Source organism: Chiloscyllium plagiosum, unplaced genomic scaffold (assembly GCF_037043375.1).
Source record: "Chiloscyllium plagiosum isolate Xiang-an unplaced genomic scaffold, Cpla_swu_hap1 HiC_scaffold_29, whole genome shotgun sequence".
In the NCBI taxonomy this organism is placed as follows: domain Eukaryota; kingdom Metazoa; phylum Chordata; class Chondrichthyes; order Orectolobiformes; family Hemiscylliidae; genus Chiloscyllium; species Chiloscyllium plagiosum.
The window spans coordinates 21,648,878-21,669,751 of record NW_028270167.1 but is presented as its reverse complement, the minus strand read 5'-3'; the positions used below and the strand labels follow the sequence as shown (position 1 = coordinate 21,669,751).

Here is a 20,874-nt window from a genome sequence, read left to right as displayed (position 1 = left end):
AAAGATTCGTGCACTTTGTGTCTTTCACTGTGTCTCACACGTATACACACACACTATGGGTGCTGAGGAAAAAATAAGCACTACCGCACTTAAGTGATAGTGTGGGGGTTAAATTTTTTAAAAAAAGGAAACGTTTACATTGAAAGAGTTAAGAATGACTCAAATGGAAAACAAGCAGATGTGAGACTGTGAAAGAAATCACTGAGAAGGACGAAGTCAAATAGAGTGAGCTCATGGAAAGACCTGGAATATTATTAAAGCCAGACAGCAAAATGGATGAATTCAGAAAAGCTTTAAAAAGTAATGACAGGAGAATTAAACATGAAAGAGAGAATTTAGACACCTCAACGAAGATTAGATTCCCTACAGTGTGGAAACAGGCCATTAGGGATCAACAAGTCCACACCAACCCTCGGAAGAGTAAGCCACCTAGACCCATTTCCCTTTGACTAATGCACCTAACACTATGGGTAATTTAACATAGCCAATTCATCTAGCCTGCACGTCTTTTGGATTGTGGGAAGAAACCAGAGCATCTGGACAAAAACGGAGAGAATGTGCAAACTCCACACAGACAATCACCCAAGGAATTGAACCTGGGTCACTGGCACTGTGAGGCAGTAATGCTAGCCACTGTGCCATCCACAGTGCAATGGCTTTGAGCGCATGAATGAGTTGGACATAGGATTTAAAAATGGAGGCTGGAAACAAATGGAAATGACAGGGCTGGGAAATTGAACAGAATCCTCAACCCTTTCTGATATGTGCATAATAAGGATAACTTATTAAGATATTTTCAAAGTTGATAAATTACCAAGGCCAGAGGAGATGCATCTAAGGATGCTGATGGGAATAAGAATGGAAATCACTGAGGTAGTGACCAGAATCTTCTTAAAAGTGGTGCCACAGGACTGGAGAATTGCAATTGCTTGCACCTTGTTCAAAAAGGAATACAAGAATAAGTCTAACAGTTACAGGCTAGTTATTTTAACCTTGACACTAGGAAAGCTTTAGTAAATGATAATCTGGGATAAAATCAGATATGTAGACAAATGTACATTAATTAAAGGATGCTAGTATGGATAAAGGCAAATTGAGATTATTAATTTGTTTGAGTGATGAACATAACAAAGAGGGTAAATGAGGGTAATGAGAATATGGACTTCCAGAAGGTATTTCATGAAATGCCACATAATAGATTTGTCAGCAAAAGTCAAACCCATGAAATAAAAGGGAAGGTGATAGCATGAATATAACGTTGACAGTCATAAGAACCAAATTAGTGGTAAATGGTTGTTTTTCAGACTGGTGGAAGGAATGTAGTGAGTGCACCCAAGGTTGGTAATAGGACCCTTGGTGTTTATTAATGGCCTGGACTTGTTTGTTCAGGATGTAGTTTTAAAGTTTGCAGATGACATGATTTGGGTGATCTGTTAGGAGGGTAATGGGAGATTTCAAGAGGAGGACATAGACTGGTTGAATAAGTGGACATGTGTGAAATTACACAGTTTGTTGGGAGGACCAAGAAGAGCCAATTAAAAGAAATGAAAGGACATACAATCAGATGACTGATCTGATAATGTTCAAATCCATTTTCCTGCCTTTTTCCCATAACTTTCGATTCCCTTACTCTCTATCTCAGCAATGAACATACTTAATATCACAGCTGTGACAGTCCTCTGTGATAAAAATTCTGCAGATTCACTACCCTATAAATTCCTCCTCATCTCTACCTTAAATGTGTAACCCTTCATTCTGAGATTATTTCCTCTGGTCCTAGACTCTCTCACAAGATGTTGTCTGCATCTTCCCTGTCAAGTCCCTTAAAAATCTTGCATGTTTCAATAAGGTTCCTACTCATTCTTCTAAACTCCAAATAGTACTGGCCCAACCTACTCAACATCTCCTTATAAGGTCTTGTATCCAGCCATTGTACAATGTGCTAACCCTCAGAATTACCCCAAGACATGTTGTTGGCAAACTGCTCAGAGAATCTGTATTAAAAGCAAAATACTGTAAACATTGAAATCAAAAATTAAGGAAAACAAAATGGTGGAGCAACTCAGCAGTTCAGGCAGTATTCCTGGAGAGAGAATTAATGTATTGAGTCCCATGTGACTCTACTTCAGAGCTGTAATGTTTTATTCTTCTAAACACAAGGACAAGGAAAGAGTGTGGCATCATAATTCATCTAGGTCTTAAATTGCATCACAATCATTTCAGCTAAAGCCCAATCCTTGTAATGTGACATTATCCCAGCATTTAATTTTAAACAGCTAACTGAAGCGCTTACATCATAGATGTAGCCATAGTAACACTAATATTCTAGGATGTGCTAATTTGAATTGCAAAGTAAATTGTGAATACTCAGTAAGTCAGAAAACTTGATAAAAATATGTTAAAAGTCTCAAACTTTGTTTATTACTCTGACTCTATCCATGTTTGATACTTTGTAGCAGTACTTTTTTCCTCTTACAATATAAATAAGGTATGTAATAATAGGGCAAAGGTCAGATAATTCCATGGAAGAGGTAAGCAGAAGAGAAAATTGTAAGTACTTGGTAGGCCTTCTTTTAAAAAAAAATTCTCAACAAAAGATAAGTTGCTTTTTAAAAGACATTAACTGAAGAAGCTAATCTATATTTGAATATTTCTATTTATTTATTGTATTTGCAATATATTAAATATTAATCTTTAAAATTAAAAGATAAGAAAGCTTTATGAATTAGCTGTGACTATAGAATCGTCAAATTGCCTCTAACAATCTAGCTGTTTTTACCCTTTATGATAAAGTAGTTTACTGAAACTGCTGAAGCCAAAGGGTACTGCAGTTCTGTCCAAAAAGGCCCCAGTTTCCGTAACTAAGAACTGCTGAATTAGGCCCATGGCTAGTTGATTGCTAAAGGAATATGGACATTCCTTGTTAATATTGTAGTTATAATCAGTAGGGGAAACCTAACAATAGACATCAATCATCCTGCCATTTGCGTTCAGTGATATTGACCATCAGCAAAGGTAATGAAAACCTTGTAGATTAAGTAAATGCAGAAGTTAGAAACAGAACTGCATTTACCATAGAGGCTTGCACCTATAAGTTGAAACAGCATTACTAGCATAACAGAACACTGATGCTTTTTTTTGTAAAGTTGGACCCATTACCTTGGAGCTGAAAATGTGTTGCTGGAAAAGCGCAGCAGGTCAGGCAGCATCCAAGGAGCAGGAGAATCGATGTTCAAGAAGGGCTCATGAAGACTCCTGAAGAAGGGCTCATGCCCGAAACGTCGATTCTCCTGCTCCTTGGATGCTGCCTGACCTGCTGCACTTTTCCAGCAACACATTTTCAGCTCTGATCTCCAGCATCTGCAGTCCTCACTTTCTCCCATTACCTTGGAGACATTCAGAGAACAATCATGAAGGTGAATCATAGAAACCCTACAATGTGGAAACAGCCCATTCAGCCATTTTGGGCATAAGCCCTTCATCAGTAATAACCCATTCCTGATGAAGGGCTTATACCTAAAACATTGACACTCCTACTCCTCGGATGCTACCTGACCTGCTGTGCTTTTCGAGCACCACACCTTTTGAATCTGATCTCCAGCATCTGTAGTCCTCACTTTCTCCTAGCTTTTGCATGTGTCCTTCTGTTTAAGATTTCATCCAATGATTCTGCATTTCAAGTGCTAAGTTTTGAGGCTCTCAAAAATGAATTTAACAAAGAAAATAAAATTAAGGCAGTGTTTGAACAGGTCATGTGCTGAAAGCACACAGATTAGAGCAACTAATTGCTGTAATAACTGCTCCAGTAATTGCTAGATCAGATGGCCCAGAATTAAACCACAGCTGGAAACCAGAGGTGTACATTAAGCAAGACATGCTAGATTTTCATTTTGCACAGTCATGAGGTAAAATATTGAACAATGGAAGACTTTAAACTTCACAGTTTAGTCAATACAGAACAGTCTCTGTGGGGAAAACAGTTTAATTCATTTTGTACATAATGTATATCATGTACATATTGTACTGTAGTGCTAGGTAATGCATTCCTGAATTCCATTTAATCTTTGACAAGTCATAAAAATCACCAGCAATTTGTAATTAGAGACATGAAGCTCATCTTGTAAAAGGTTTGTGGGTGTCCTGGGAAGGGAAATATAGAAATAAATTCAAGTTGTTAGAATGCAGGCTTTTTCCTGAATTTATTGATTATGTGTATAATAATTCTGGCAGTGTAAATTTATATTGATAAAAAAGATATTGGAACACCATCTGGGGGAAGAAATAGATTCGGCGATGATTTAAAACAAGTAGCAGGTAGGTATGAGAATTCCAAACTTTGATGCTTGGACTCTACTTGCTGGAGATCGCCATGGGCAGCCCGGGCTTCCATCTTGTTTTCATTAAGCGCACAAGAATGAACCTCAGGAGAGGCCAGGCAGGATTGTTACCTGTATACAGAGTGAGATTTTGTTGAAGTGCTGGAGGTTCAGTCATCAGGATGGTTTTCAGGTTCTTATGCAGGAAGTAGCACTTCCTAGGTGATGATGCCAGGATGAGGCAATTTAGAGTCATTTTGGGGCCAGGAGAATGGAAATATAGGGAAACCTCGATTATCCGAACGTGATGAGCGGGCACTATTTCAGTCGGATAATTGATTATTCAGTTAATCGAATAAATGCCTTTCCTCTGGGGCTCGGAGTTTTTAAAGTCTGCTCCCCATTCAGGAGAATGCAGCAACACAGAGGACGCGAGGCCGAACCTCCCTGCCCCCGACTCCACGTCCCCACCCACAACCTCGTGCAACACCTCCCCCCGCCCCCTAACCCCGTCTAACACCGCCCCCCTCACCCGGAACACCAGCCCCCCCCACCCGGAACACCAGCCCCCCTACCCCCAACACCGGATCACTGCTCCCAAAACCGCACCCCCGCTCCCAACAACCCCCCAGCCCGAACTCCGTCCAACACTGCCCCTCCGCCCCAACTCCATCCAACACCGCCCCCTTGCCCCCAATCCCGTACATACCCGCCCCCTCTCCGGGGCAGCTGGGCTGGACACCAACAACAAGACTGCTGCAAGTTGCCTTTGTGGGGTATGTCTCCAAATAACATACACACACCAGACACACACACACACACAGCCACAGCCTCACACACAATGTTTAACTGCAACTTTTTGACAGATTCCACCTTTGCTTTGTACAGGGCAATGTTGTAGAGATTATCTAGGGACGGGGGGGGGAGGTTTAGGGTACACCCCTGTGTAGAACTCCAGGGAAAGTGTGGGACAGAGAGAGGGTGGGCAGACAGTCATTTGGAGACGGTGCCTGTTTAATCACTGTAAACAAAAGACGTGATCACTGTGGAAACACGTCTTTGATGTGATGTTTCCATCAGGACCTTGAGATCTCCTTCAGATAATCCGATTTTCAGATAATTGGTATTCAGATAATCGAGGTACCTCTGTAAACCCTCCGGTGTCAGCACTGGCATCATGCAACAATCCCCGTGTAGTGCCACTATCCAGCCATTTGCTGGAAGGCCACCTTCTTGGAACTGGCAATCTACCCATGAGACCGATGGGCCACTCTATCTCTAGCAAAGGGCCAGCAACCTGGGAACATTGCTCTTTAGTAGCAATCGAAAACAGAGCCTGTGAGCACTGTAGAACTCAGTGCCTGTGAGAGTGATGGAAAAGAATGCCTGCAAAGATAGTAGAACTCACTACCTGTGAGGACAGTATAAGCAGGTGCGATGCATTATTTCAAAAGATGTGGATGTACCGATATCCGATTGGGGGTGGACAAAGTTAGAAGTCACATGACACCAGATTATAGTCCAACAGGTTTATTTGAAATCACAAGTTTTTGGAGCGCTGCTTCTTCGTCATGCGAAGTCACCTTTTGAAGGAGCAGCACTCTGTAAGCTTGTGATTTCAAATAAACCTGTTGCACTGTAACTTGATGTCATGTAAATCCTGACTTATTTCAAAAGAAATCAACTTGCAGGGCTAAGGTCACATACATTGATTTCACCAATTCTGTCCTCTCACACTCTAATTTCTAAAAACAAAGTAGCTGAATTGCTTGTTCCTAATTAAATTATATTGCAAACAACTGTAATACCATTGTATTGGTTGGGAGCATTTAATTCAATTAAATAATCTAGTGGTCTTCCTAAAGTATATGATTAAGAGATTAAGATTTTAGTGCTAACCTATCAGATCAGTAGTCTGGTAAGTGTCATCTATTAATAGGTTGGCTAAGGTTAAAGAGAAAAGTCTATTTATGTGTTTCTGGTTTTAGGACTGAAATCTTACTTCAGTTACAAGAGTTTCAAAGATGTCTATTTTTATAATACTTAAATAATTGTGTTGTTTCACTCCCATTAGAAAACCCAGAGAAGGCAAGAAGGATTACAAATAAGCAACTAAGCATAAGATCAGAATGAAATTCATTATAGCAGCCATTATTCTAGGTCTTTGCTTTCTCACTGGTAAGAATTTAATATATTGAGCTTTAAAATTTTTTTCATTAAATGAATCTTTATTGTCACTTGTTAATTAAAATCACACAAATGGAAATACACTTATAATCATTCCTGGGTTTATTTATAATAGGGGTGTCCTTATAAATGAATTACTGAAAGTAAGCCAAAGAAATAAAACAAGTGATTAGGAAGGCAAATGAAATGTTGGCTTTCACTGAAAGGGAGATGGAGTATAGTAGAAAGAAAGCCTTGCTATAGGACATTGGTGAAATTTCACCTCCTGTATCCTATACATCTAAATCTGTTTATAGGATGCTAAATTCTGAGGAGTTCAAGATCACAAAAGGTTAGCATGCAAGTAACACAAATGATTAAGAAGACGTGGTTTGTTGGCTTTTCATTGTGAGGGGGATGGGATATAGAAATAGGGAAAACTTGCTACAACTGCACAGGATAATGGAGAAAAGTGTGGTGCTGGAAACGCGCAGCAGGCCAGACAGCATCCGAGGAGCAGGAGAGTCGATGTTTCGGGCATAAGCCCTCCTTCAGGAATGAGGCTGGTGTGCCAAGCGGGCTGAGATAAAAAGTAGGGAGGGGGGAATTTGGGGGAGGGGCGCTGGGAATGCGATAGGTGGAAGGAGGTGAGGGTGAGGGTGATAGGCCGGAGAGGGGGTGGGGGCGGAGAGGTCAGGAAGAAGATTGCAGGTCAAGAGGGCGGTGCCGCAGACCTGCAATCTTCTTCCCGACCTCTCTGCCCCCACTGCCTCTCCGGCCTATCACCCTCACCCTCACCTCTTTCAACCTATCGTATTCCCAGTGTCCCTCCCCCAAATTCCCCCCCCCCCTACTTTTTATCTCAGCACCCTTGGTACACCAGCCTCATTCCTGAAGAAGGGCTTATGCCCAAAACATCGATTCTCCTGCTCCTCGGATGCTGCCTGGCCTGCTGCGCTTATCCAGCACCACACTTTCCAACTCTGGTCTCCAGCATCTGCAGTCCTCACTTTCTCCCAGGATAATGGAGAAACCCAACCTAATCTGCTGTTGATCTGCTAACCTAAAGAGAGATATCTGACATTGAAAACAGTTCGGCAAAGTTTCACTGGACTGATTCCTACAACGAAGCAGTTGTCTTAACAGGAAAGAATAGGCAGGTTGGCCTTATGCTCATTAGAGTTCAGAAGAATCAGAGCTGATTTCACTGAAACATAGGATTTTGAGTGGGTTTGACTGAGTAAATGTTGCGGGTATGTTTCCTCTCAAAGACAAATGGAGAATAAAGAGGGCACAATGTGCTTTAATGTAAGACAAAGTGAGGAGTAATTTCTTCTCAAAAAGGGTTGTTAGTCTTTGGAATTCTCTTCAACAAACAGAAAGTGAAGGAGGCTAAGTCATTGAATAAATTTAAGGCAGAGTCAGATAGATTTTTTGAATGATGAGGGAGATGGCTAAAAAAAAATGCATTAAGACAAAATCATTATCTTACTGAGTGGTAGCACAGGCTGAATATGCTAAATGGTCTAATGTTGCTCCTATTTATGTTCATCCGTAAAAGATCTGGCCCTAGTTTTCAGCCAATGTCCTAGATAGCCCAACTCGCGACCTATTTTATCCCAATCTAAATTATCCACAAGGTGTTAAGACTTCAATTAAGTCACCTTCTAAATTCCAAGTAATTTGAGTTTGCTTAACCTCTCCGTGTCATTTAGTTTTTTGACTTTTAGTTTCGTTTTAGCAAACTGCATTCCCTCAAAGACCAATGTATCCTTCCTATGGTACCAAAATTACAAACAATATTTCACATATCAGCTGAAGCATGACGTCTATACTCTTGTGCTCGATTCCACTTGATATAAAGGGCAGCATTAGTCTTTTAATTATTTTCTTCAACTGTTTACAATCTGTAACTAGACCTTTGGTGATCCAAACTTTGCTCCACCACTGTTTATATCTTTTCATCATTTAGGAAGTATCCTGTTCTATCCTCGATGAGTTTGTATTTTATCCCAGTTAATATCAGGATAAATTAAATCCCCTAGGAGAAAGTGGGGACTGCAGATGCTGGAGATCAGAGTCGAGAGTGTGTTGCTGGAAAAGCACAGCAGGTCAGGCAGCATCCAAGGAGCAGGAGAATCGATGTTTCATGAAGGCCTTATTCTCGAAACGTCGATTCTCCTGCTCATCGGAAGCTGCCTGACCTGCTGTGCTTTTCCAGCACTACATTCTCAACTCTAAATTATACCCCTGCAATTACCATGCTAGTTATTGCAAATCTCACCAACTTGCCTACATATTTACTCTTCTACTTCCACAAAAAACACTGGTAGGTGAGATTTGTGAGAATTCTAAAATATTCTACAAGTATATCAAGGGAAAGGTAATAACTAGGGAAAGCCAAGGCCTATCAGAGACCAAGGGGGCGTGAAGTCAGAGGACATTGGTAGAGTGTAAAACAAATATTTCACATCTGTCTTTACTGGGAGGAGGATGCAAGTATACATTCACGTGTATAAGCACACACACTCGGCAAGTGCTGACAAGATTCACTAGGATGTTGCCTGGGATAGAGCATTTCAGTTTTAAGCTCAGGTTGTTTTATTTGGAGCAGACAAGGTTTGAGGGAGCTGATTGGGGTGTACAGGTCGTTCTGGTATACCGCACATTTTGTCAACACGAATTGGCTGTAACTCGATTGACGAATTATGGACGATGTTTGGATAATGCAAGCTTTCTACTGAACAGGTAGAGCAGTTTTCTATGGTGCTCTTCTACAATTTTCTATAGCTCGGGGTTGCAGATGAACGCAACTATCGCATTATTGCAGAACAACCTGTACAAAATTATCAGGGATAAGGATCGGGTGCATAGAAAATGGCTATTCCCTTAGTCAAGGCATCAAGAACAAGGGGGAACACTTTTAAAGTGGGAGGGGATTTGAGGAAGATATTTCTTATCCAGAGGGTGGCGGGGATCTGTAATGCACTGCCTGGGAAGTGGTTAAGGCCAGAAACCTCACAACCTTTAAAATGTGCTTGGATGAACACTTGAAGTGTCATAACATTCAAGGCTATGGGCCAAGTGCAGAAAAATGTGACTAATGTAGATAGTACCGTATATACTCACATATAAATCAATCTTATGTATAGGTTGACCCTTTAGTTTTGGCCAAAAGATCTGGTATTTTCATATACCTCGAGCATAAGCCAACCCTAGTTTTTCAGGAGTCTCTTCCTGTTTATCCTATAATATTTGTGATATTTAGTGAGAAGAGTTTTTTTTACTGTGAATATCAGTTTTTCATGTAAAGTGTTTATTGTATATTATTAACAGTTTCATGTGGTCTTTTTAAAAAATAAAACACTAGCAGTCCTTTTTATGTTTTTACAGCTCCTTTGTTTTTATTTCATAAACTGTGTATTGTACAAATACCCCAGTAGATGGTCTCACCACCTGCTTGTATGCCTATTAACTTTTGTGCATATGTGTAGACCTACACGTGCTTTACCGTATTGGTAACTGGAATCCGATATGACAGTACCGTTCTACCATAGCAGGCAGAATGGAGACAGTTATTTTGTCGATAAATATTCAATGATGGCCATAAGTCTTTTTCTTTTGTTATTTATTAATTCGTATAGAAATCTGGCTTTTGTTTATCCATTTTTTGACTCATGCCAAGCATGAATTTCATCTCCTCTAAAAAAATGTCTTGTGTATAAGTCGACCCCCTAATTTCAGTTTAAAAAAGTCTTCAAAACTCAACCTATACACGAGTACATATGGTAGTATATATTTCAGTGGTACAGACTTCAATGGGCTGAAGATATTGTACTGTATGATTCTATGATTCTCACTGCTTAGACATCTGTTGTATACCTCCAGCAATGTGATTGCCTCTTTTCTGTTCCTTAGCTCCCTCCAGCCATATCATTAGATCCTTCCACTATATCATCCCTCCTCACAGCCGTGATTGCTTATTTACTCAATGTTGTTACCCCCAACCCTCTATACCCATCTCTCTATCCTGTTGTAAACCATGTGACCAGGAGTCTTGAGTTATCATTCCTATCCTCTGTTAAGTTGTACCTTTAAGCAACTCTGCAAGAGTTCTTTAGTAACATAGAATCATAGAATGCCCCCAGACCCTCAACACCTCAAAAGGACAGGGTAGGAAGTGCATGGGAATAGCATGGTCTGCTTGACACTCTTGAACCTGGAGATTGTTTGTTTGTGCACTTGTATACGTGTGTCTGTGTGTGTGTCTGTGTGTGTTTGTATGTGCCTGGTTTCATTCTGGTGTTTCAATGATAAATTCATAGTTACTAATTACTTCCATGCATTTGTTGCTGCATGAATCTGGGAAAACTGGAATTTTACTGTCCAGAGATTTATATCAATAGATTTGGTTTCCAAATTACCTCTCGCAAAAATATGTTCTATAGTTTGCTCATGACATAATATCAGGACATCACAGCTCCTCACACAGAATGCTTGCTGAGTTTTATTGTATTACCATCAGTCTTTGATTACTATTACAGCTGAAACCTTGAAATGTTACCAATGTCTCAACACCAGATTAATAGAGGAATGCAATTCACAATATCAGTTATGTCCATCTAACAAATCGATGTGCCTCACCTCTGTGAAGACAGTAGGATTTAGCCAGGGTGAGTATTTTTCACTTTTGATAAAATATTTCACATAAAAGGCATAAGAAAGATAGCTATATCCCAATATTTTCCTGTCTTGGGGATCATTCTGAATACTTCTTTTCAAACATCTATCATGTGTTTGTTATAGAATGAGAAAGTCTCTACCAATAATTCATATCCATATTAAAAGTTCCTGAAAGTATCTATTGAATTTCAGATGGCATCATTCAAATAACCAGATGTATTGAAAAGCAAAGAAAGGAAAAGGAAGTCTGATGTCAATATAGTGCTGTTCATGATGATTGAATGTTGAAAAGCATTTTTAAGCCAGGACATTTGCTGTGTAGCAACTGTTACAGACAGACTTATATGCTCTTTTAGTGACCATATTCGCAATGCTTTTGTGTTGAAAAAAACATATCTATTTTTATCCTTGAATATATATTCCAATTAATCATTCAACATCAGCCTTTGTGAGTTTAAAATAAGGTTAGTTATTCTCACATATGTACCCCTGAATTCATGTAATACTACATATTTGGTCTTATACACTCATAGGAAGATGGGATATTGATAAAGACAATGCATTTTTAAAAATTATAGTTAATTTGGACTTGAATTACAATTTCAATTTTCCCAGGTCATAGGCCTGTGGTTTCTTCAGTGGTGATTTAAAATTGATGTAAAGATCTAATAAAGCAAAGGGCGCACAACAAATGGTGACATTTCATGGAGTCAAATATCTAGAGAGTTGACTTCCAGGTGAAATTGAAACTGCGACAGACGAAATACTTGATCTGCTTGATGAATTTAGCTCATTTTCAAGTCTGGTTTGTAGACTGCCTGATGACTGATGATGCTAGTCAATCCACTAGATCCTTGGGTGCAGTCCCCAAGGCTGAACCTATGAATGCTAAGTCAACACCTCTGAGGAACATGCAGCCTAGACTGGATAGGAGAAACCATCACGGTACAATGAAGTGTCGGTAATGCTTAGTGTCGTGGCCTTTTGTCCATTGTGAAACATGGAAAAACCATTCCAGAATCTCCATATTTATTAGATGTTGGTCCGTTCTTGAACAATGAGGCATGTGAATTCTACATATGTTTGTGAAGTTCCCATACCTAAGATCATATTTAATCAGATATTCGGTAGAGACTTGATATTATCTGTGCACGTACCAGACATCTCATGATTTGCACTAAACATCTTGTTATGAAGATGTGAGTGTACTGTACCTTTAAGAGAGTTAAAAGCTAGCAGTGACAGCACCAAGTGTTCTCAATAAGATACAATGTAACATGTGCTCCAGTTACTGGGGTAGCTAGGGTAGCTGTTTGCCTAGAAATGACAAAACAAATTCAAATTAGGCCAATCACTTTAAATTATACCCTGAAAAATATCAAAGTCCAATCCAGTTTGAATTTAGCAATTTTAGAAGCCAATGACACAATCCGATGCTTTGGGGGTATTAGACCCGGGAAAATTGAACAGTTGGGAGGAGAAGTGCCAAACCAACAACATCTGCACATTGCCCAGAAAATAGCTCTCTTAAAAGGTACCTTTATCAATCAGTAATCTGTGTAGCAGAATCCCTAAGGAGGAGAAAAGAAGACCAAAATACAGAGAAGAATGAAAGCTGCCTGGTTTCCAGATAAAAAGCTTTGTTTTGTAAATCGTAATCAGGAGTTTTATCAGACTAGTATTATAGAAGGGAAGGTAAAAGATAGGTTAGAGTAAGGACTTGTAGATAGTTGTTAATTAATTATTCTATGTTATACTTTAAGAAATAAAGTTGTTAATTTGTACTTTAAATAGTTCTTGGCCACTAGCATTTTTACAGATTACTGTACGGGATAAATCTTTTCTGTGTTGCTGGTTGTAAATTAAGCAGGAGTGTTTACCCCATGTCAACAATCTCAACAGCACTTTTGTGTCTAATTTCAATAATTATTGAGTATAAGTTCATAAACTGACATGCCTATACCAGGCCTGACATCACAGTTGCAATATAGGAAATGCTGCTGCTAGTTTGTTTTCAGAAAACTCCCACACACAGAAATATGTTAATGATGAGATTTTCTTTGGCTGATATTGATACAAGGATAATTATTGGGCAGATTATGGATAACTCCTCTGTTCTTCTTTGAAATAGTACTAAGAAATCTTTTCCATCCACCCAGGCAGTAGATGAACTCTTGGTTTACTATCTCTAATGAAAGACAGCATCTCTGATACTGCATTGGACTAGAAGTGTCCCTGGTGCTGTGAACTACCAGTGCTAACCACTGAGCCACCATGCTACTACCCCAGTTACTCAGGTCAATGAATGTTAACAGGCTTTATTGAACATAACAATGCACAAAGGATATGAAAGAGCACATCTTCTAGAACCTGATAGATTCAAGCTCCACTTCTGTGTGATTTAATGTCACTATAGTATCATTCTTTACGCACATGCTCAGTACTTCTTCTTAGAGTACAGTTATAGTTGACTCTTTATTTTACAGTCATCAGAGACTGTAGTGATGAAGGGCTAAATCCCGAAACGTCGACTCTCCTGCTCCTAGGTTGCTGCCTGACTTGCTGTGCTTTTCCAGCACCACATTTTTTGACTTGGATGACAGTCCCCATCAAGCGTGGCTGACCAGGAAACTCATCTGCTCTTCCCATAAGCCTTTAGGAAGGATTTCCAGCTTAATGACCACTCCATTTGGCCTTGTTATGATCACTCCTTTCATAGCCATCAGGTCCAGGAGTGGGCCTTGAACCTGGAGCCTCTGATGTAAAGACAGCAGGGCTACTCACTGCTTCACACGAGCACCTGTCCATTTAGATAAGGGGAACATTTCAGATGAATACAATTTAAACAAGTAGTAGCTTTAATGATTAATGTTAATTATGTTTAACATGTTATGTAAACCAACCAATGAGAAGGTCACCTAATCTATTTATTCTATTACAGCTGGACTTGGCATTGTGAGGGTCACAAAGAAATGTTCATATCATTCGGAGTGTACCGCTGATGCCAGTGATATAACCATTGGAGGTAGAAAAATTCTTTGCTGCTCCACCGACTTTTGTAACGTTGATAGTTCTGCTGACTACTCCAGACATAGCTGGATATTGCTAGGAAGCATCCCCACCCTCGCTTGGATTCTTCTAGAATGGACTCTCTCTACCTAAATGAGTGTAATCCAACAGTCTATGCACGTTTGGATTTCACAAGAGAAAATCTGCACATTTATTTTAAACACAGAATGAGCTGTTTTCTTAGAGTGTTGTATTTATTGTTGATGTTGTTTCATTAAGGTAATGACTTCCGTCATCATTTGTCGGGTGGCCAGGTTGGAATGAATCCAGGGAAAGAGTCAATTGTCCTGGAGAATGAAAACTTCACTGAAACAGTTTGTTCATTAAAATGGAGCATCTTATTTGCAATGGTAAATTTGCATGCCCAATCAAATGTCTAGAATTAAAGTTCAAATGATCTGATTGGATCACTTGAATCCAAAAGAGAGGATTTCTATGCTACCAAGTTGCAGGGTAAGGCACAATATTTATTGCATAGTATTGCTTTACCCCAATAACGAAAATATGGAGTGATCACAGTCGAAAAAGAAGCGATTGATGCTCAATGTTTTTTTTAATGAAATAATAAACATTAAGAGATGGCCCACGAGAATCCTTATCAACAATGTAAATATTTCACTGGCCATGACATTTCGCAGTAAACACTGGAGTGACATTGAAGGCTGACAAGTAAAGTATTAATGTCTCATTTATCCTCGAGTTATGGATCGATAGAATGGTTACAGCACAGGATGGGGCCTTTCAGATTGCTGTATCCTGTGTGTGTTGGCTCACTGAAAGTGCAAATTAACCAATTACACCCTATAATCCTGCAATCATTTTCTTTTCAGACAGTGACCCCATTCTCTTTGGAAGGCCTTAATTGAATCTGCCTCTAGAACATTCTTAGACAATGTATTACAGACGTTAATCACTCCCTGTGTTAAATTATTTACTTCCTAATGTCGTTATTGCTTCCATTGCCAGTCACCGTACAATTTGTGTCCTCTAAGTTCTCAATTCTTCTGCCAAGAGGAACTGTTTCTTTCTAACTTACGTAGATCCCTCATGCTTTTAAATACCTCTATCAAATCTCCTCTTTATATTCATGGAAAAAATTTGTTATTCAAACGCGATCAATGTCTGTACAGCGGTGTCCAAAGTAGAAGAACTTACACGTTTATAAATTGAAATAAAAAGTATTTAAATTAAACATTTGTTTGGTTATTCACTAAATTATGTCAGAATCATGGTCTTCATGCTGTTCCTCTTCTTCATCATCAAAGGAGGAGAAATTTACTTGATGCACAGGCTGATGTTTCGCAGAGCTACACAATCATTGGCTTGTGCTAGCCCCAGCCAGACTGGAAATAGTGATCCTGCAGTCATGATGAAGGTTAGATCATGATAATCAATTCCACTGATCTATCATTCTTGTAACAAAATAATTTATAGAATTATTGCTGATTCCAAATGGCACAAGGCTTGAACGTGTTCTGTTTATTTGCAGAGAACAGCTGCTCGAGTCTGAATGAATGCCACTTCCAGCAAGAGTAAATGAGCTGCCTGAAATGCTTGACTTACCTAGAAGCATGGGGCTTCTATAGTTCCACTTTGTTTTCTCCAGGACATTGCCTTGTCCAAGCAGAGTTGACTTGTCAACAATCAGCACCCTTTTCTCTCCTGTGGAACAAATTGTCATACATGTTTCAAATTTGGCATTCCTACATTTGTCCTGATGTATCCAAGACAAAGTGTTTCAGCAACAGTCCTCTCTTTTCAGCAAGATTCAAGCTCTGTACATCTAAGTAGCAATTATCATGGTATCATCAAATCCCTACAGTTTGGAAGCAGGCCATTCAGCCCATTGAGTCCACAATGTCCCTCTGAAGAGCACCCAACCCAGATGCCTTCCCTCTTTACCCTATCCCTAACCCTGTATTTCTCGTGGCTAATCCACCTAGCCTTTACATCCCTGGAATCGGTTTAGCTCAGTTGGCTGGATTGTTGGTTTACAAACTGTGTGATGCCAACAGTGTGGGTTCAATTTCCAAAACCAGTTTGAGGTCACCATGAAGGACTCTCCTTCTCAACCACTTCCCTTGCCTGAGGTTTAGTGGCCCTCAGGTTAAATCACCATCAGTCGCTTTTACTCTCTCTCCTATGACGACACAACACACAACATCCCTGGATACTATGGGCAAGTTAGCATGGCTAATCCACCTTACCTGCATGTTTTTGGACTGTGGAGGAAATGGGAGCACCCGGAGGAAACCTACATACACAGGGGGAGAATGTTCAAACTTTACACAGTTACCAGAGGGTGGAATTTAACCTGGGTCCTTGGCACTGTGAGGCAGCAATATAACCACTAAGCCACTGGAATGCCCAAAACAGAATTCAATTATCCCAAATGCTGGAGAAATATAAGAAATGTAATAAAGATGATGTTGAGCTCAGGAAACAGACTGAACAGCAACATCATATGTGAAAAGCATGGATGAAGACTAAAACATCTTGGGAAGTATGAGTACAGAACAGATATCTATAGGGGTGTGATGATGCTGTCAATTTAAAAGGTTATTTTGTCCCGGTTTATTTTTGAAGAGAGGTTGTAAGTCTATTGAAGATGACTTGTGTAAACAACTTATAAGGGCTTGGGTTTTTTTTCTTTACAAACAGAGTGGGTGTGGCCAGTTTCATAGATCAGGATATTTGGGTTTTGTTTCTTTTAGTAACATCAGAAGCTAATGGGGTCTCAAAAGTGTTGGAAGCTTCAGTGAATGTCTTTTGGCTGCTACTCTCTGAATTTTCTCTTGATTTTCTTGCATCCTAGATTGGAGAACAGCATGTGAGAATCTGTGTCTGAATTTTCCTTTTTGCCAAGAGGTATATTTATGGGATGTTACTATAGTGGAACAGTTAATTAGTAATAGATACTGTGTCTATTTTGCAATTTCCATTTGTCAAGTTATTCTAAATTCCTCTTTCTTTTGTTGTATATAACCACAGTGTTTAAATAAATTCTTTTGGTTATCGTTGAATAATTTGACCAATCACATCGCGTCTGCAATATGGCATTTCACATCTACCCTTGAAATAAGAACAAGTTAGGATCAAGGCTACCTTCTTAAAATATTTTGAGGGGATCAGATCTGGTTCATAACTTGGGAAAAGAAAGAGAAAACACTGGTGAAGGCAACAAAGGGTTAGAGGATTTGAGCTATAGGGAGAGGCTGAACAGGCTGGGGCTGTTTTCCCTGGAGTGTCGCAGGCTATGGGTGACTTTATAGAGGTTTACAAAATTATGAGGGGCATAATTTTGGATAGGATAAATAGGCAAAGTCTTTTCCTTGGGGTCGGGGAGTCCAGAACTAGAGGGCATACGTTTAGGGTGAGAGGGGAAAGATATAAAAGAGACCTACGGGGCAACATTTTCACGCAGAGGGTGGTACATGTATGGAATGAGCTGCCAGAGGAAGTGATGGAGGCTGGTACAATTGCAACATTTAAGAGGCATTTGGGGGGATCCAAGATGGCGGCGACCCAGTAAGACTGAGTCTATAGTGCTCCTCCCAAGACTTGGGCACAGTGGGTCACCTACCCCCTACCAAGCTCACCAAATCATTTATAAATCATTTTTAATAGTTTAGTAACTCAATTAGTTGTGTAATATTACATTTAAGCAACTTAATCCTAAGTTAAAATGACTAAAGGGAAGGGAGCCCGCAGCTCTCAGCAAGCAGGAACCCCTCCCCCACACTCTCCAGCTGCAGCAGAGGCGTCCACAGCCGCCCCGGGGGACTTACCTACAGTAGCAAGCCTTGCAGAAATGCTTTCCAAGCTTGACTCGAAGATCGATGCCTTTATCGTCGAATCCAGGAATCGTTGGGAGTCGCTGTCGGCCGCGCTGCAGAAGCACGACCGTGAAATTGAAGAAATTCAACGCCGAGTTGGAGGGGCGGAGCTAAAGGCCTCGACCTCGGAGACAACCGCTCAATCGGCCGTGGATCAGGTCCGGACTCTCGAGCAGCGAGTCCGGACCTTGGAAAATCATATTGACGACCTCGATAATCGAGGTCGTCGAAAAAATATTCGTTTGCTGGGCCTTCCCGAACGGGAAGAGGAAGGCCAGCTTACAGCATTCCTGGAGCAGTGGCTGCCACAACTTTTAAATCTGCAAGCTGGATCAGGCCAGGTAAGGGTGGAATGGGCCTACCGGGTAGCAATGCGCGGGCCCGGCTCGAACCAGCGCCCACGCCCGGTCCTGTTCCGGCTGCAGAGCTACAAGGAGAGGCAGATACTCCTAGAAGCCTCTAGAAATCTCAGAAAAGACCCCCAAGCTATGATCTACAAAGGATCCAAGATCATGCTATTTCAGGACTTTTCCCCGGCTCTGGTTCGAAAGAGGAAGGCATTCGACAAGGCGAAGAAGCGTTTAAGGGACTTAAATGTACAGTACTCCTTACGCTACCCAGCGATGTTACGCTTTAACCATGAAGGATCTGTATATAACTTTGGATCACCAGAAAAGGCTAAGGAATTCTTGGACTCTCTTAGATAAACTGTAGGACATAATGGATGTTGGTCTGCCTTCCCCCCCCCGTTTTGGTTTATATCCCCTCCCTTTTTTTTTCTTACCTTATTGCTTAATATTATTATGGGGGGTGGGGAGAGGGATTTGATTTTCTCCCCCCCCCCCTTGGAGTTGTTTTCTGTTATTATTTTATGTATATATGAGGGGTGTATGTATATGTGTGTGTGTACGTATATATATATATATATATATATGTATGTGTATGTATATATATGTATATATAAGCTGGGGGATTTGGTTAATGTTGGTGGGGGGAGGTGGTTACCTTATTCGATTTTACCTCTGTCTTTAGGAGCGGGGTTGTTTTTCCCTTCGTTATTTTGTATTATCATATTTAATTATTATTTGTTGAACTGGTAATTTTATAGTTATATGTTTATATATGGTATTAACATTACCAAATATACCCAGGTGTTGGTAGGGGTGGGTTTGGGGTGCTCACTGTTAACTCTAGCTTTGTATTATATTTGAATTTTCCTCATTTGATTGAGGAGTGCCTGGGTCAAGGGTGGGGCATCGGTTGGGAGAGGATATGAGGGATTTTTGGAGAGGAAGTGATGCCCCCTGGGAACAAGGGGGAAAGTCTCCACTTAGATACGTTTTATATTTTTTTTATTTAGAAATAGTTTTTTACTGTATTGTTGTGGGTGTATTAAAGAGGGTTTATTTTTGTAAATTTTACATGTTCCATGCTCGGGATGTTCTGGATAGGGTTCCCCCTCCCGAGGGGTCTCGGATTGGCCCAGAGGATTATGGTTGATCAATCGGTTAAGTGGTGCACCTGGAATGTCAAGGGGAGTAATTCGCCACTTAAAAGGAAGAAAATATTATCAAATCTTAAGAAGGAAAGAGTTGATATAGCTCTCCTACAGGAGACACACCTGTCAGATAAAGAACACTTGAAATTACGACAGGGCGGATTTGATCAGGCCTTTTTTTCTTCTTTTAGCTCAAAAAGCAGGGGAGTTGTTATTCTTGTTCGGAAGAATTTCCCTTTCAAAATCCTAAAGCAGATAAAAGACGAATCTGGACGATATATCTTAATTAAAGCTCTCATAAATGAAGAGGAATATGGGATTTTAAATTTGTACTGCCCCCCGGCACACCCCTTTAAATTTATAACGGAAGCCTTTTCAAAATTGATGTCTTTTGATGCCCGTCATATAATTATAGGGGGAGACTTTAATTGTATTATGGATCCGGAAATAGACAGGATTCCCAAGAGTACTGCAGGAGTATCTCCCAGATCGAGACAATTGATGGATCTGAACAAAGAATTAGGATTAGTAGATGTATGGAGATGTCTTCATCCACAGGGTAGAGATTTTTCTTTCTACTCTAATCCACATAAATGTCACACCAGAATTGATATGTTTTTTGCCCCCTCAATTTTTTTAAATTCCATATCATCCTGTAAAATAGGTAATATAGCAATTTCTGACCACGCTGCTGTATATATGGAAACTAAGGCGAGGAACAGTGGGACATCCCCTCGGCATTGGCGTATGGACCCCTTCTTAATGAAAGATAGTAAATTTGTAAAGTACTTCTCGCAAGAATTTAAAACTTTTTTAGAAATTAATTCAGGTACAGCTAGCAACCCGTCAGTGATGTGGGAGACCATCAAAGCATACACGCGAGGCTTGATCATCTCCTACTCAGCGACCCAGAAGAAATTAAAGGGAGAACAACAGCGTCTGCTTGAAGCCCGCTTAAAAGCGGCTGAAACAGCATACACTGATAGACCCTCTATTATTAAATTGCAAAGGATTACAGCTCTTAGGACAGCTCTAAATACTACACTTACTCAAACGGCTAAGAGGGAAATATTATTTGCAAAGCAAAGGTTATATGAATATGGCGACAAACCGGGTAGATACTTAGCATTTCTTGCAAAGAAAAAAAAGGCCCCTCAGACTATTATGTCTATCAAGGAAAGTACGGGTATTTTGACTCATGATCATAAAAAGATTAATGCGACCTTTAGAAAATTCTATTCTGAGTTATATAAATCACAGGATTGTGAAGATAGGACGAAGAGGATGCAGTCTTTTTTTAAAAATT

General features: G+C 40.1%; 2 long non-coding RNA genes across 2 annotated transcripts; one reads left to right on the top strand and one right to left on the bottom strand.

Moving 5' to 3' along the window:
* Positions 1–6,446: 6,446 nt before the first annotated feature.
* On the top strand, positions 6,447–14,367 carry LOC148142268 (uncharacterized). Its single transcript, XR_015751994.1, has 3 exons — positions 6,447–6,494; positions 11,027–11,155; positions 14,107–14,367. It is a non-coding gene; the product is annotated as an uncharacterized LOC148142268 (long non-coding RNA).
* On the bottom strand, positions 13,468–18,811 carry LOC148142267 (uncharacterized). Its single transcript, XR_015751991.1, has 3 exons — positions 18,023–18,811; positions 15,798–15,896; positions 13,468–13,965 (listed from the first exon to the last, which is right to left on the bottom strand). It is a non-coding gene; the product is annotated as an uncharacterized LOC148142267 (long non-coding RNA).
* Positions 18,812–20,874: the final 2,063 nt, after the last annotated feature.